Here is a 15165-nt window from a genome sequence, read left to right as displayed (position 1 = left end):
TTCTCTCACTTTCATGAATAAATGCTGTTCCTCTGCATTGTCTATTGAGTTTGTGTCAGTTCAATTAAATTCCATTCATCATCACATTTAATTCTCACAAAATCCTGTAAGGGAAATATTATCTCACTGTAAACATAAAGGAGCTGTAGCCCAGAATAGTTATGTGACTTTCTCAGAGTTACACAGCTAGTAAGTATTGGACATGGAATCCACTCCCAGGTTTGAGTTCATTGCACCTTTTCCCAAAACTCTTGGAGTGAACTCTTTTGTACTGGTTGGTGGTCAGTGATGTGCTCACAATTTAAGAATGGATAAATAATTGGCTTAGTTTATAAAATGCCCATTTCTGAGAAATAATTCAGGAATATATGTCTTTGAAAGTATATTATTTGTATTACCTTGTATGTTACTGTAACCTAGTCATCTATTGCCACATAACCATGTTATCACAAACACAACAACTTAGAACAACACATATTTATTATCTCAGTTCCTGGTGGTCAGAAATCCATGGCCTGACCGGGTCCTCTGCAAGGCTGCAGTCAAAGTGGCAGCTAGGGCTGCATTCTCATCAGGGTTCAACTGGGGAAGGAACTGCTTCTAAATTCACATGGTTGTTGACAGAACAACCTTCTGTTTCTTGTGGGCTATCAAACTGAGGGCCTCAGTTTCTTGCTGGCTATTAGACAGTGGCTGTCCTTGGTTCCTTGCTATGTGGCCTTTTCCAACAGGGCAGCTGACTTCATGATGCCAGAAAGGAAGAGAATCAATGGAGAAAGTCTGCAAACAAGATGGAAGTTACAATCTAATGTAACACAATCATTTAAGTGGCAAACAACCCTCTTTGCCATATTCTATTGGTTAGGAGCAAATCACAGTTCCTGCCTATACTCAAGGAGAGGAAATTACATATCCCATAAAGACCAGGAGGTGGAGATAATTGCAGGCCATTTTAGAGTCTGTTCACCACACCCAGTGTATGATGGCTAGGAATCAACCATCATATTTATTCTTCTGAAGATAATGTCTCACAGAACATAAAGAGAAGAAATGTGTTCAACATGACCTGTCGTTATGAACATTTCCAGAGCCAAAGTGTGCCACTGAAGGACCTCCTTTAAAAAGATCAGGTCCTCACTGACTGCCAACTGGAAGGCAAAATCCACTCAAGGTTGTAGGAACGGCCATGACTCCTCTCATATTTCATGTTTGGTGTTTTGAGGTGCTTTGAGATACAGTGGCATTTCATTGATTTCCCCAATAACCATGCATATTAAACAAGGTTTATTACTAATCCCCATTTTAACATAAGAAAGCAGAGAACCAAAGAGGATAAAATAACTTGCTCAAGGTCATACAGCTACCTGAGCCCTTGACTGGGGATTGCTGTTGGCTGTAAAACCTCCAGCCAAAGGTCTCAACCCCTCCCCAGGGCGGCCTGCATCCAATGACTGGTCCGCGCAAAGGGTACAAGGCCCAGTTTTATTTCCATAAAATAAATTATTGAAAGTGAAATTACTAAATAAAAATGTAAGAACTCTTTTCAGCCAGTCAAATATATGACTGGGAAGCTACATATATTTTCCCACTTGGAGAAGTTATCCACAGCAGTGCTCCTGAGCTTTCTTACTTGTTGGAAATTGTTATCTTTATGATGTCATAAAAGTAAAATAGGTGCAGGAAGTGTAAATTAGCTAAGGATATTTTTCAAATTATCAGAGTTCTGAAAACCCAGATGGTAATATACACAGGATTCTCTTCATCTCATGAGTGAAATGTGCTGGGCCTTTTATCATTCTGTTTAATAATTCATTCATTCATTCATTCATTTGGTCAGTTCCTTTCATAATTTCTAACCTCTCTAAAGTCAGTACTACCTCCAACATATAATATGTTGTGGCCTTAAGCAAATGACTATATTTCCTGGAGCCTCAGTTTTCTCATCCATAAAATGGAAATAATGACAACTATCTAAGACAGTTACTATGATGAGTTAATAGATACCAAGTATATAGTATAGTTTCTAAACATTATAGAAAGAAAATAGTTCTATGATTTTCCTCCTTTCTTTTGAGTGAGTTTTTTAATTTACTGTCCAGTTACTTAATAATTCAGACAAATTTGTGTGAGATAATCTCAGTTTATGCTGTCCTGGATAATTATCAGTAGCATTTCCTTTCACTCTCAAAAATGCCCTGGTTTCAGTGATAAATTACAGAGTCACTCTACTAATAGCCCACCCAGTGTTGAGGCACAAAGCCAGAGGATTTTTTGTAAATGTGTTCCACACATAGATTATTTTGGATCCTTAGGTTGGGGCAGGCTTCAGGAAGTCAAGATTCAGGCAGTGGAAAGGCACATTGTCCCAAAAGTCAGCAGCCATTAGGAATTTCTCTCTGCCTTCTAAGAAAGAATGGCCCTCAGGGGAGAGTCAGATGGAAAGACAGACATTTTGGAGGACATCTGTTGGGGGAAGACATTATAAACTCTTAAAATACTTTCATCTTACACTATATTTTTCTCTTTTCTTACGCATGTAAATGGTCTCTTCCTGAAGTATCATTACTGTAACTGGTTATCTTGTGCCTAGTGATGTTTTGACACCTTCTTGATTACAAGTTTCTAGTTTTATGCTGTAGAAGGGAAAGCAAACCAGGAATAAAAGGCTCTTATTCTGAATTTTATCATCGTATACCTCAAGTATTCCAATAAACTGATGAAATTACCAAAGGCTATTGAAATAAGATAGAAACAATAATACTGGATTTACAGAGGACACATTTCAAAATGGAGGCAACAAATGGAGCCATGATCCATAAAGAAAAAAACCCAATGTTTTAGATCAAAATTTAAAAGTTCACACATTAAAAAAGGGCTAGGAGATCATTCATCCACTTTGTATTATGTAAAAATTTTAAAGTTCCATGACATGGAAATCTGTGAATTTATTCACCCTGTTTCCTGACAGAGAGACACCTTAATCAAAGTTCATCTGTCTTAGAGAGAGAAAGTAGAGCCTGGGGAGATGTGTTTCTTTAAAATCTGAGGGTTTAGTTTTTTTCTTTTCTTTTTTTTTACTTTCCTTTCCTTTTCTTTTTTTTTCTACCTTATTTAAGCTTTAAGTTAAGGAAAGGCTCATCTCCATCAGGATCATAAAAGGGACCAGAGAAAGCAGCACACTTGTTGATTTATGGCTCACTCTGAAACAAATCCCCACCCCAGGAAAACCTCATCATCCTGAGTACCGTAAGCTTTCAAATGAGTTTCCAAAAGGATCTTTAAAAACTTTTCCTAATGAGAAGAGCTCCTCTAGAAAAATAGAATTGTGCTATTTTAAGGGGTTGTTCGAAGGCTGAGCAGATGCCGGATAGGCAAGTCAGCTAAAGCCAGCTGACTTCCATTCATTCCGTAACTAAAACTATTCCATCAAGTACATCAGCCTTTCTTCTCCTTCGTGATAACAATAATAAAATTAATATAAGCCTGAGAAAAAGCAGGAAAAAAACTATTTTAAAATCTCCAAAGTGGAACTCTGGGTCTTCACAATGTGTGCTTTACAAGCAGGAGGGCTCTAAGCTACAAGCAAAATATCCTGGTTTCAAGGGGAGGGTGGCATATGGGTACCAAATGACCTCAAATTGGAGGCCTTTAATTAGGTAAATCTTGCATAACCAAAAAACAATTTATTTCATGACTGCTTGAATTCACAAATAGGAGATTCCTAAGACACTTAGGGTATTTTAAGAGAAACATGTGTATATTGTATACATAAGTGTAAAAGCACACAGGCACTACCTTAAGGGCTTTATGTAGACTGATTTCTTTCATCCACATCCCTTGAGATGGGTGAAATTATTATCCCACTTTGTAGATGAGCCAACTGGGGCTCAAGCAGTTTAAATAACTGGCCCTAGGTCATATAGCTAATAAGTGGCAGAGCAGGAATCTGAACTCGGGCAGTCGAGTTTCAAAGTAAGTCCATACTTTCACCACAACATTATCTACAGCCTGTACATCTGCTCAACGTACAGGCTGCAGATAATTTGTTGTTACACAAATTGAGGGGCAAATGATGAATTGAGGAAATGCTTCCTTTTTTCTCTTTTTGCTCTTCGTTGTATAACATGGATTCTGAAAGGCTGACTCTGAAACTTAATGTCTAGGGTGCTTGGTAGGTGGGCGAATGAATAGTGTTGGTGTGTAGGAGGTAAGGAAAGCAAGTGAGTATGAAATGGTACACTATCTTGTGAGGGGGATGATAGCTTTACATTTCATTTTGCTTCCCATAGAGATCATGGAATGTTCAATATATACATATATAAAGAGAGAGTAAACTTAAGAAAGTATCTTTTCATATAAATTCTTATGTTGAAATCATACTCAATTTTTTAAAAAAAGTTTTTTTTTTAATTGAAGTATAGTTGATTTACAATATTGTGTTAGTTTCAGGTGTACAGCAAAGTGAAACCGTTATTTTTTTTAACATACTGGTAGACAGAACTGAAAAGATTATACCTACTTTAGGCATTTGAGTTTAACTAGATCAGAATAAACATCACCAGAGTGTATATCCATTTTATTGACTACTTAACTCTGCCTATTTAATTTGTTTTACAACTGTTCATTCACTTGAGTTTTTACCTAAATCTCAGAATGAAACAGATGTTTAATCATCTTAGAAGTAAAATGCACCCCAAGCTGGAGACTTTCAAAATACCCATTTTTCATGGTTTCCATCCACAACATAACACAATTAGTGCACTTGAAAAGACTCACATACTCAGGAGTTTTAATCAGCTTGGGCTGAGTTTCAAGGTCTTGGTGAAGTTTAAAGCCAGGCTCCTCTTGCCCAGTCCCAGGTCAAATTACAAAAGTTTCACATACCCCTCTCACCCCTAACCCCCACGTAAGAACTGGGGGAAAATATCAGCTCCTGAGTGGTAGAACTGGCATTCCCTCCCAGAAGCAGGGAAACAGTTCTCCTAAACCACCCTTGATTTACAAGGGGAATAGAGCAGGAATTCTTTGACAAGGGTGGATTTGTACAGCTGTCATTCTCCTAAATGAACGAATACTGTTCATTCTATTGACAGTACCATTGTGTTCAGATAGAGAATGCAGCCAGGTCCTCCAATCCACAATTTGTAACTAAACCAAATCTTCATTTTATGAAGACAATAGCAAATTCAGTTAGAAACTCTAAGTTCTCTATGGATCAATCAGGTCATATACAATTAACTTTAATTGGTACCTCTCTAGAGAGGTACATTCTTTACCTGCAGTCAAGGGATACTCAGAGAGGTGTAAAATTCTTTCTTGACTTTGAAAAACATCAAAGCAATTCCTTCTAATCTAAGCCTTATAGTCAGCCCTGAGCAGTAGCTAAAGCTCCAACAACCAATAAAGAAGAAGCAAGGATTTGAAAGAAAGAAATTCCATCTAAATTTTCTAAAAGAGCAAATGGGATATTGATCAAGAAATAAATAGATACTTAACTTGCAGAGTTTAATTCCCAACTGCTAAATGTCCCCCAAGAAATACTAAGCTTACACCCCAGATGGCAAAGATGATATTGTAGGCATTTCAAAGAAGAGACCATGAGGAATAACCAAATATAACCTTTCAATCATTGTCTTTCAGAGTGTTATTTTGTAAAGATAATTAAGTACAAGCAAATTAATGACAACATCTGGTGCTTTGCAGCTGGAATGAAAATGTGGCTGTATGGGCCTTTTGGATAATCAGATACATAATTTAGACTCCTTAAGAAATAGTATGACTTAATAATAACTTATTATAATAACGATAATAATAAATAGACTTATTGTGGTGCTCTTTGCACACACACAAAAAAAGGAGATGAAGAGACAATTTTTAAAGAAACTATGTATATTCGAGAAAGACTGAAGTTATAAATTGAAGTCCTTTCAGTAGCAGAATGTCGAGTGAAGCAGCACTCGACTATGACCTGGGCATCAGATCTCGGTTCTAATCCCAGGTAGGTAGCTGAGCAGGACATGAACAATCATTAATTACACCAAGACTTGGTGTTTGCATCTGTAAATGAAGACATTGCAGTAAGAGCAATCTCCAACAGCCCCTCCAGACTGATGTTAGGCTATTAGAAAGCACCATAGGAAGTTTGCACAAGGTCAAGCTTTGTACGGTACCTCTTCCTTGCGATGCCAGAAACAAAATATGAAATTGAATGTTTCTACTTTTATGCCAACATGGAAACAGAGATGGGAAGGATAAAAGGAATCCATCATGCAAAAGAAACAGTTTTTGTTTTAAATTTCGAACCCAATAGAAATTCTAGCCCTCCAAGGATGTTATGAGGCTGTAATCTTAGCCCTCTACTTACCTGACCTTTAGCAGCAGGGAGTAGGCAGCAGCAAATAGGGCTTGGAAGTCTACTTCCTAAATCAGTCTCACTCCCTCCATCTCCTGCCCTTTTTGTGAGTTATTACACCAGCTGGCACCAGGAATATTATTGACTCTGGAGCAGGGAGCTTAATTTTGCAATAAATTTTACAGATTGCGAACTGAAAAACAAGAACAAAAATGAACTACTAGGTAGTTGAAACCGCTGACTCTCACTGCTCCTTCCTGCCCCTGGGTAATTTATGGCAACAGAGCTGGGCTCCCACACTGCGGCTGCCACTTGGGCTTGGCTGCTCTGCTTGCCGTGCGTGGGGCAGCAGGCCAAGGAAGGAAGCCATGCTCCCTTGTCTGTGGATTTCAAACCACAGTGTGCCTGCTGGAATTCCCACAGCTGCCCCTACAGTCTTAGCTCCTGAGATCTCAGAGGGAAAAGTAAGTGAGAAAGTTGGGGCAGTCATGATGTTTGGTAGAAAGAGAGGAAAGAAAAAACACTTTGCAATAGACTGGAATTTTCCTTCCATTTCTTCTACACTTTTCAGTTCAACATATATTTACAGACCACTCACTATATGTTAAGTAGTTTGTTAATGTGCTAGAGTAAAAAGTTGCATAGGACTTAATTTTTAATATCAGGTATTGCTGTGTAACAAATCACCCCAAAACAGTGTTTGGGAAGTCAGCTATTGGGCCAGCTAGGGGCCGGATGGTAGAGGATGGCTTTAGTTAGGACAACTTGGTTCTGCTCCAAGCAATCTTTTTTCCTCCAGCAGGTTAACCTGGACTTGTCACCCTGTAGTAGCAGGAATCTAAAAGAGAAAGTGAAAATGCACAAGAACTTTTTAAGCCTCTGCTTACATCAAGTTTACTACTATCCCATTGGCCCGAATAAAATGCAATGGAGACACACAGTCAAGTCCAAGTGTGGGAGGCCACTACCAAAGGGAACGAATACAGAGAAGCATGAAAAAGTTGGGTCCTTAGAGCAAATCAGTCTACCACAATAACGTTGAAGAGCTTGCAGTCTAGAGAGGAAGTAAGCATGTAGGTATTGTGTGTTCAATGAGAGAGGTCAAATGGAGAAGCACCTCCTGTAGCTTAGATGGGTAGAAAGTTTGCCTGTCTAAGGGGGCAATGCCTCTAAATTGAGTTTTGAAGAATGCACAGGAGAATATACAGTCGTACAGCATGGTGAGGAGTCAAAGAGACAGAGGAACAGGGAACGGAGGGGTTAGATGCTTATCATGTGTATATATCTACAGGACAGCCTCAGTCTCTACTACCTTCTATGTTTACTGTGTTGACCTAAAAACTACCTCTTTCCTTTCCATGATATGATACTCTTGTTGATCCTCCTTCCCCCCAAACCCTATTCTTTCTCTATGGCCTTCACAGGCTCCTTTTTATTTGACTTCTTTTATAAGTTGATGATTCTAGCCCATTACTGCCCATACATGGGTGACTTGCCAGAACTTTGATTATTCTTAAATCTCTCCTTTCTACAAGGACATCTTCTCTAACCTCAACTTGCGTGTCTCACAGCCTTCTGGATAGTTTCCTGAGGATATGTTTCAAGAGCTCTTCAAGCCCATTATCTTTCCTTCAATCTGGTTTATGCCCCACAGTTCACAGATCAGTCATTAGCACCGGTATCTGCCCAGTCACCCAAATTAGAACACAGAATCCCATTTTTATCTCCGTTTTTCCTCCCATTGCCCTCACATCCAGTCAGTCTACAAGTCCTGCTAACTTTGACTCATGAAAATCTCCCAGCTTCCCCTCTTCCTTCCCATCACAACTGCAGCTTCTTCAACCCCGCTCTTCATTGCTTCTCACACTTCTGCCTGACCACAGCAGCCCCCTTCCTCATATTCATCATCAACCCAGCTTTTAGTGTGATTTACCTGAAATCCAAATCAGACATTCAGCTCCTTTGCTTAAAGCACTTCATGGCTTCCCATTAACTGTGAGCATCTTAGCAAGGCGCACAACACCCTCCGGAAATTACCCTCACTGATCTTGAAGTTCTGTTTCCCACCTCTCCCTGCAGTGCTCTCTACATTCTGGCAGTACTGAACTTATTCCTTGCAAGGTATTTTTTATCTTTATTCTATGCTCTTGAGGTTTCCTCTGTCTTAAATGCCTTCCTCCCACCCCATTTCCGTTTGGTCAGTTCTTAACCATCCTGAGAAACTCAATAGAGACATTTCTTTCTCCAGGGTGTCTCTGATCTGTGTTCCCTGTTTTCACCTCCTCCTGTGCCACCTACGCCCCCACTCTCTTCCTCTCATTTCTGTGCATGTCTTTGTTGTCTTATTTAACATTTTTGATCATATGTATGTTTATTCTTCTCATGAACTGTGTCTTCTATTAGAATACTTCATGTTTTTAGGGCCTAGCATGAATGGTATGTTATATCGGGAAGGAAGATGAGGGGCATAATTAGTAGTGTGACCTGAAACTAGTGGGTCCTGCACCCACCAGCTGAATGACTCTGAGCAGGTTCCTTAACCCCTGAGCCTTGGTTTCCTTACCTGAAAAATGCAGACACTTAGACTATGTATCTCACATGATAGTTCTCCAAAAGAAATGAGCCAATACAGGTAAAGTGCTTAGCACAGTGCCTTGGACATGGTAAGTAATCAAAACCAACAAGCTCTCTTTAGAGTATGTAGCACATTGGGGTTACTAGCTGAATGGATGGATGGATTGAAACAGCCTCATCAAGGCCAGTGAGAGATGAAACAGCATAATGTATGGAAGGAAACACAGCAAGGCTGCTATTATACTAGAGTAAAAAACTAAGAAGGAGGGAAAATAAAATATCTGATTTGATCATTTAAGGACCCACAACCATAAGTTGTAGCCTCTTATGTATCTTTCCATTCTCTCTGTGGTTCACATTGATGTCCAGACTTTTAACTTATAGGCATCCCTGGTGGTCACGTCTGTCTCCAGCTTCAGAGAAGCTCAAATTCAGCAATGAGTGGAGTTAAGGATGCTGTAAGTCTTTCCCGCTGTGAAGGGGAGTCCTTCCAAACTAGAAAGCTAGCTCTATGGTTTGACAGACTGTGCCAGGCTAAAGTTCTGTTGAATATCGTCAAGTGAAAAATATAAGACAGTTTCCAGAACCTGAAGGCCAATGCTTATTGCCTTAAAAATCCAATGGGTATAACCTCTGCATTTTGCTGAAGCAAAGAAAAAGAGGCAGCATAAATGTTGGCAGAAATTGTTCAGAGGGGAAGAGGTCAAGCTGTAACAAATGAAACATAGAATAGGGAAAATATTTGATATATTTGAGAGAGCTGCTAATTAGTATTCCCTGAAATCAAACAAATGCATTTTTGTTATTTTTGTCGCTAGAGAAAAGGCTCGAGGAAGCTTTTCGTGTCAGTAATGGGGCTGAAAAGCCATATCAAGTGTTTGCCTTGTAAATGGGTACAAAGCGATAGGGCCACTGGTGTCGGGAAGATGCTGTTGTCTAGAAAAGGAAGCACCTTCACGCCCTAGTTCATCCCTCCACTCTGCCACCCCTAGAACCAGGGGCCCCATTCCAAAGGCAAGTGGACGGAGCCTTCCTGAAGCTGCACAGAGGCACCAATCAGGCCTGACACCACTAAGGTTCCAAGTGGGAAGAGGATTGGAGTCCTGCTAAGTGTTTTCCTTAATATATAAATGAGTACCTGCACTGCTTCTGAATAGACACAAGAAGAGAGTTCTTCCTGTGAGGTTCTGTGATATCCGTTACACGGCAACAATGAGCAGGAACCTAGATCATGCCAAGAAAGAGGCAGGAGATTGAGAAGGACCAGTTTCTTCAAAACACTCAACTGTGGTCAAAGTTTCCTCCTTCTTGGGCTCTTCTTGATGACTCCTGGGGAGTTGGTCTCTAACAAGGGTTTGTTATGGTGACCTTCTAGTATGGTTACATTTATAGAACAGGGATCGACAAAATTTTTCTGTGAAGAATCAAATAGTAACTATTTTAGGCTTTTCAGGCCATACGGTCTTAGTCACAGTTACTCAACTTAGCCACAGACAACACATTAACAAATGAACATGTCTGTGTTTCAATTAAACTTTATTTATAAAAACAAAGTGTGGGTTCAACATGGCCATAGTTTGCCATAGTTACCAAACCTTGCTTCAGAACATCAAGTACTATCTAGAATTTGGTAGAATCTTTTCCTATTAAGTCATATACTATCTAGAAAAGTTTAACTTCCTAAGATTTTCATTGAGATTTCCAGATATCATACTCATTTTCCAAAGGGTAATTGACATAATTCACTATGACATTATCACCTTATATTATAGATACCACCCTTTCTCATCTGTCTCTCTTACCAGACTACTGCATATTTACCCTATTGCTTCAAATCTTGGGACTATGCTTATGTGGGGTTGTTGTTCAAAAAGATTTTTTTGAAAGAATGAACAATATCGCAATGAATCAAATAAATGCATATGTAATAACAGATGCTAGCTGCAAATGTTCACCCATAGTTTTACTAATCCCAGAAATTGAATTAAATTTTATGTCTACTCATAGAAGTGATTCTTTTATTACTGAATTCATAATGTAGATTTATTTTTGCATCCTGCCATTTAGCATTTTCAAACTCCACAGTTTTTGCCAACAAGTTGTGGAGAAAGTCAAGTTTCCAATGAAAAGTGCTGGTCCCAAGCTGCCATATCTTCTGCGTGTTCAGTTGCTCCCTTCATTGTCTGCTCTTAGAATTGTAGAATCATCAAGCTGAACAAAGTCTTGGGAGAGAACACACTCTCTTGTCTCCAGATGGATGAGCCAGCTGAGTGACAAGACAGTCTGCTCTCTCTGGGGCTGCTGGGATGAAGGCTGTGAGTGGCAGACCACCTGCTTGGCTCCAGCAGTACTGCCAATCCATCTAAGAATTCCCACCCCCGGCCTACTCCGAAGGAAAGGAGCATGGGAAACAACACCTTAGCCCACTGCTCCTCAAAGTTCCCTGTGCGTATGAATCTCCTTGGGATCTCACTAAAATGAAGATTCTAACTCATTAGTCCTGGACTGGGGGCTAAGATCCTATATTTCTAACAAGCTCCCAGGTAATGCTGAGGTTGCTAGTCTGTGGACCACACTTTAAACAGCAAGGTCCTAGAAGACAATGACAGTGATCAAACAGCATTAGCATAAAAAGAAACATCTTTATAGCTTTTTAAGTCAATCACTGAATCTTACAGAAGAGGAATCTGAGGCCCAGGAATATGAAGCTGTAAGTCCAAGGTGACCCAGAAGTGAATGGCAACACTGATCTCAAGTATGACCAGGGACCATTAACAGGAAACCCGACAAGACTCTTTGCACTTTTGGACACTTCTCTTCCCATGTAGCAAATGATGCCATTGCTCCACCTATATTCTTCAGCTTTATCAATTCATTGTGCACCTTCTTATTTCTAACTGCAGTATGTGCATCTCTTTGCTTACAGGCATTTTCCAAAGCCATGGAAGACCACTCTGCTCATTATTTGCCCTTAATTGTGGTGCTTGGAAATTAACAGACTGGGAAAAAGTGCTCAGCATTGATGAGCAAGAGTTGGCTGATAAATATATTGGCTTCCTCACTCCTCAGATGGGACAACTTTGAGGCATATTCTACACAGTTTCCCAGATGGCCCAGCAGGAAGGAGTTCCAGTTGCCTGCAGTGGGGACCTGCTCATCACCTTGCCTGGTATTCACTTTCTTTCCCTTGTGGCTTCCCCACTTCCCTCCCACTGATTCCTGCACCTCCCAAATAAACTGCTTTCACCCAAACCCCAACCAGTACCTAACATTTAAAATTATGTGATCAATGATTTTTTTCATGTATTCCTGCTGCATTATTATTCCTAAAAGAATATTTAAGAAGGCATTAAATTTGTTTAGTAAATTTAAAATATTAAAGATAGATAGATACTCACATTATTTAAATACATGCCTGGAGAACTGAAGAATGAAGAAACTTGTCACGCAACTAAGAAGTCACATACAAAGCCCAGTGTTTTTGATACATACATACACACCTTGGAAATGGTGTTTGAACAATGATTTCCCCCAAAAGAAGAGCATGTCCATATGACAAAGTAGGTTCATGAATAAAATCAGTTCCCAAGAAGTTAAACTTAATTTATTGCATGCCAATTTGCTCAGAGTCATTTGATATCTCTTAATCTCTATGTCTCAGTATTACCTTTATCCCTTACAGAAAAATCATGACACAGATCATGCTCCTTGGTGACTGCTAGTTTACATGTTTAAAAATCCCTCATTTAGAAACAGAAGGCTTACTTTTGATGATCACACACAAACAAAAGCTTAGCTCTTCACAGAGCTGTGGAGCAAAGACAACTGCAAAAATTTTTCTGAGAACAATTTCATGCACTTACCCCATCTCTCCATGATTTAAAAGACCAGTGCAAAGCACCAAAACATAAAATAAAGATGCCTCCACCATAAACCTTCTCACATAAGCTTTCTATTGAGATAGTTTGGAAGAAATACAGGAGGCTTCCAAATTAACATCTGACCTGATATAAGGTCATATCAGAATAACTTAAATGTGTTTCAAAAAGGAAGAAAATCCTAAAGATCAAAGTGATAGATTTATTTATCAAATTGTGCATTTTTGTTTGAACATTTCAAAAAGTGGTATTAGAGCTTCTTTCTGTCTGTAATCAAGGACTTTCCCTAAAGCCACTAGGGTCCTATGAAATCTTACCTAAGTTAAATTCTGGAAAATGTAAACATTTACTTGAATTTTTTTTTTCACCTGTGATGTTATTTAGGAAGCTCTGGTTAGTGATGTTTTCCCCAAGTCAATCCTCACTGGGAAAATTATTTAAGCTCTAGCCTAGGGCTGCACTGGCCAAAGCAGCATCCACTAGCCACATGTTCCTATCTAAATGTAAGTTAACATTTCATAAAATTTAAAAGGCAGTTTTTTAATCACACTAGCCACATTTCAAGTGCTCAATAGCCACACGTGGCCACTGGCTACCATATTAGGGCAGATTTAGAACAATTCCATCATGGCAAATAGCTCTGGCCTAGGACGAATGTCTGAAAAAATTGAAATGGAAATGAAGGGAACGGATTATCTTCTTTACCTCTATCCCAAGTTTACAAGTATATGCTCTCTTTACCAAATACTATCCTAGACAGCAAAGGTTGTAAATCTTTTTGGAGCCACAAGGTGTGGCAGAAGGTAAGCTGTTAGCAAGAGGTTATGAGCTTATTACAGGAAACGGGAGTCGCTGCTGGCCATATCCTGAAAACAAACTGAGTTTTAGCACCTCATTTCTATTCAATGTAAAAATCCCTTTCATTGCTCTGCATATTTGTAAATACCTTATTAGGAAAATAATGGCCAAGATACATGCTGCCTTCCTCTATGCTTTTCTTCCACCTGTAATTATTATTATCAGCACCACTGAATATTATGCTGCTAACTAATTCACCCTGAATACTTGCAAAGGAAGCAAACAGGTTTCAGAAATAAAATATTCAAGCCTGCTCAGTGACCAACAGAACCTGGATTTTCAAGATTTAAAAATGTTAGAATTTCATTGATTCATAACATTGTTTAGTTTTCTAAAGTGTACAAAATTTTAAAATCACTGGGTAGTATATCTTTGACCAGAGTTATGCATGAGAGACATCAAGTTTGGTCAAAATCAGTCAGAAACAAAGCACAAATTGTAACCATTGTTTCACTTAATTACAAACAATGGAAGGAAAAGAAAAAAGATGTAAATAATGATATGCATGCATCATATGTTTAGAATATGTTTCTTGTAAAATCTATATATGGGAAAATTGTCCATGTATTTTTGTCCCCAAAAGAGTCCATTTCAGTTTAAATCATCTCTTTCTTTCCTTAAACTTCCCAGTTATTCATTTTTCCCCCACTGGGTATGTCTCTCTCTCTCTCTCTCTCATTTTGTTTTCAATTCTTAATGAAAAGTTAAATATGTTCTAGTTTCTGGGCCCATCAGCAATGACAACATCTTGAAATTTGAAAGGAAACAGCACCCTAGGCGTGCATATCAGAAGATTACCCTGGGATGCTTGTGACAAGCCTTCTACAGAGCATGCTGCGCTCTGGTGAAACTTTCTCCTCCCTACCCCAGGCAAGCACTCTTCAAGTTCTCATAGGATTCAGAAATCCAGCCATCAGAGAGGAGGGGCAAACCAGAGAACCTGCAGTTGTCACCAGGGATTCAATGACCCTTTGCTGCCAGGCACTTCTGGCCAAGGTCCCCAGCAAGCTCTGCAGCTCCCAAGCTTATGTCGCAGTCATAAGTGACAGAAACCACTCCAGGAGCAGAAGCCAGCTTGCATCCATACTTAACCCAGACTTCCTAATGGTATCACATCACAAAACCATACCATAGTGCATCTGGCACACATTTAAGGCCAAGTTGGCAGTATTTGATATGAAAAAGAAACCCAAGACTGAATTAGTATCCCACAAGGTTGTTTTTGCAAGTCATAGATGTAGTGCAGAGGCATATGGATTGAAGCCCACAAACGCCCACGAACCTTTCCTTAAATGAAAGCTGGGCTGCCTACATCCAATAAGCTCCTGGGGAAACACAGCCAGCCAGCAAGCAAACAAAATGCACAGAGACAACCACCCCCACCCCCCGACTTTATCTCCTGAACTTTTCCTTGCCCCAGGGAAGGTCTTGTTACCTGGACACTTTTTTTTTTTGGCTTATATGGAACAAGTATCTGAGCCATCTTTCAGATGGGAACCTAAA

Source organism: Balaenoptera borealis, assembly GCF_965194805.1.
Source record: "Balaenoptera borealis genome assembly, chromosome: 16".
Taxonomy (NCBI): Eukaryota; Metazoa; Chordata; class Mammalia; order Artiodactyla; family Balaenopteridae; genus Balaenoptera; species Balaenoptera borealis.
Note: the sequence above shows the minus strand (reverse complement) of the source record.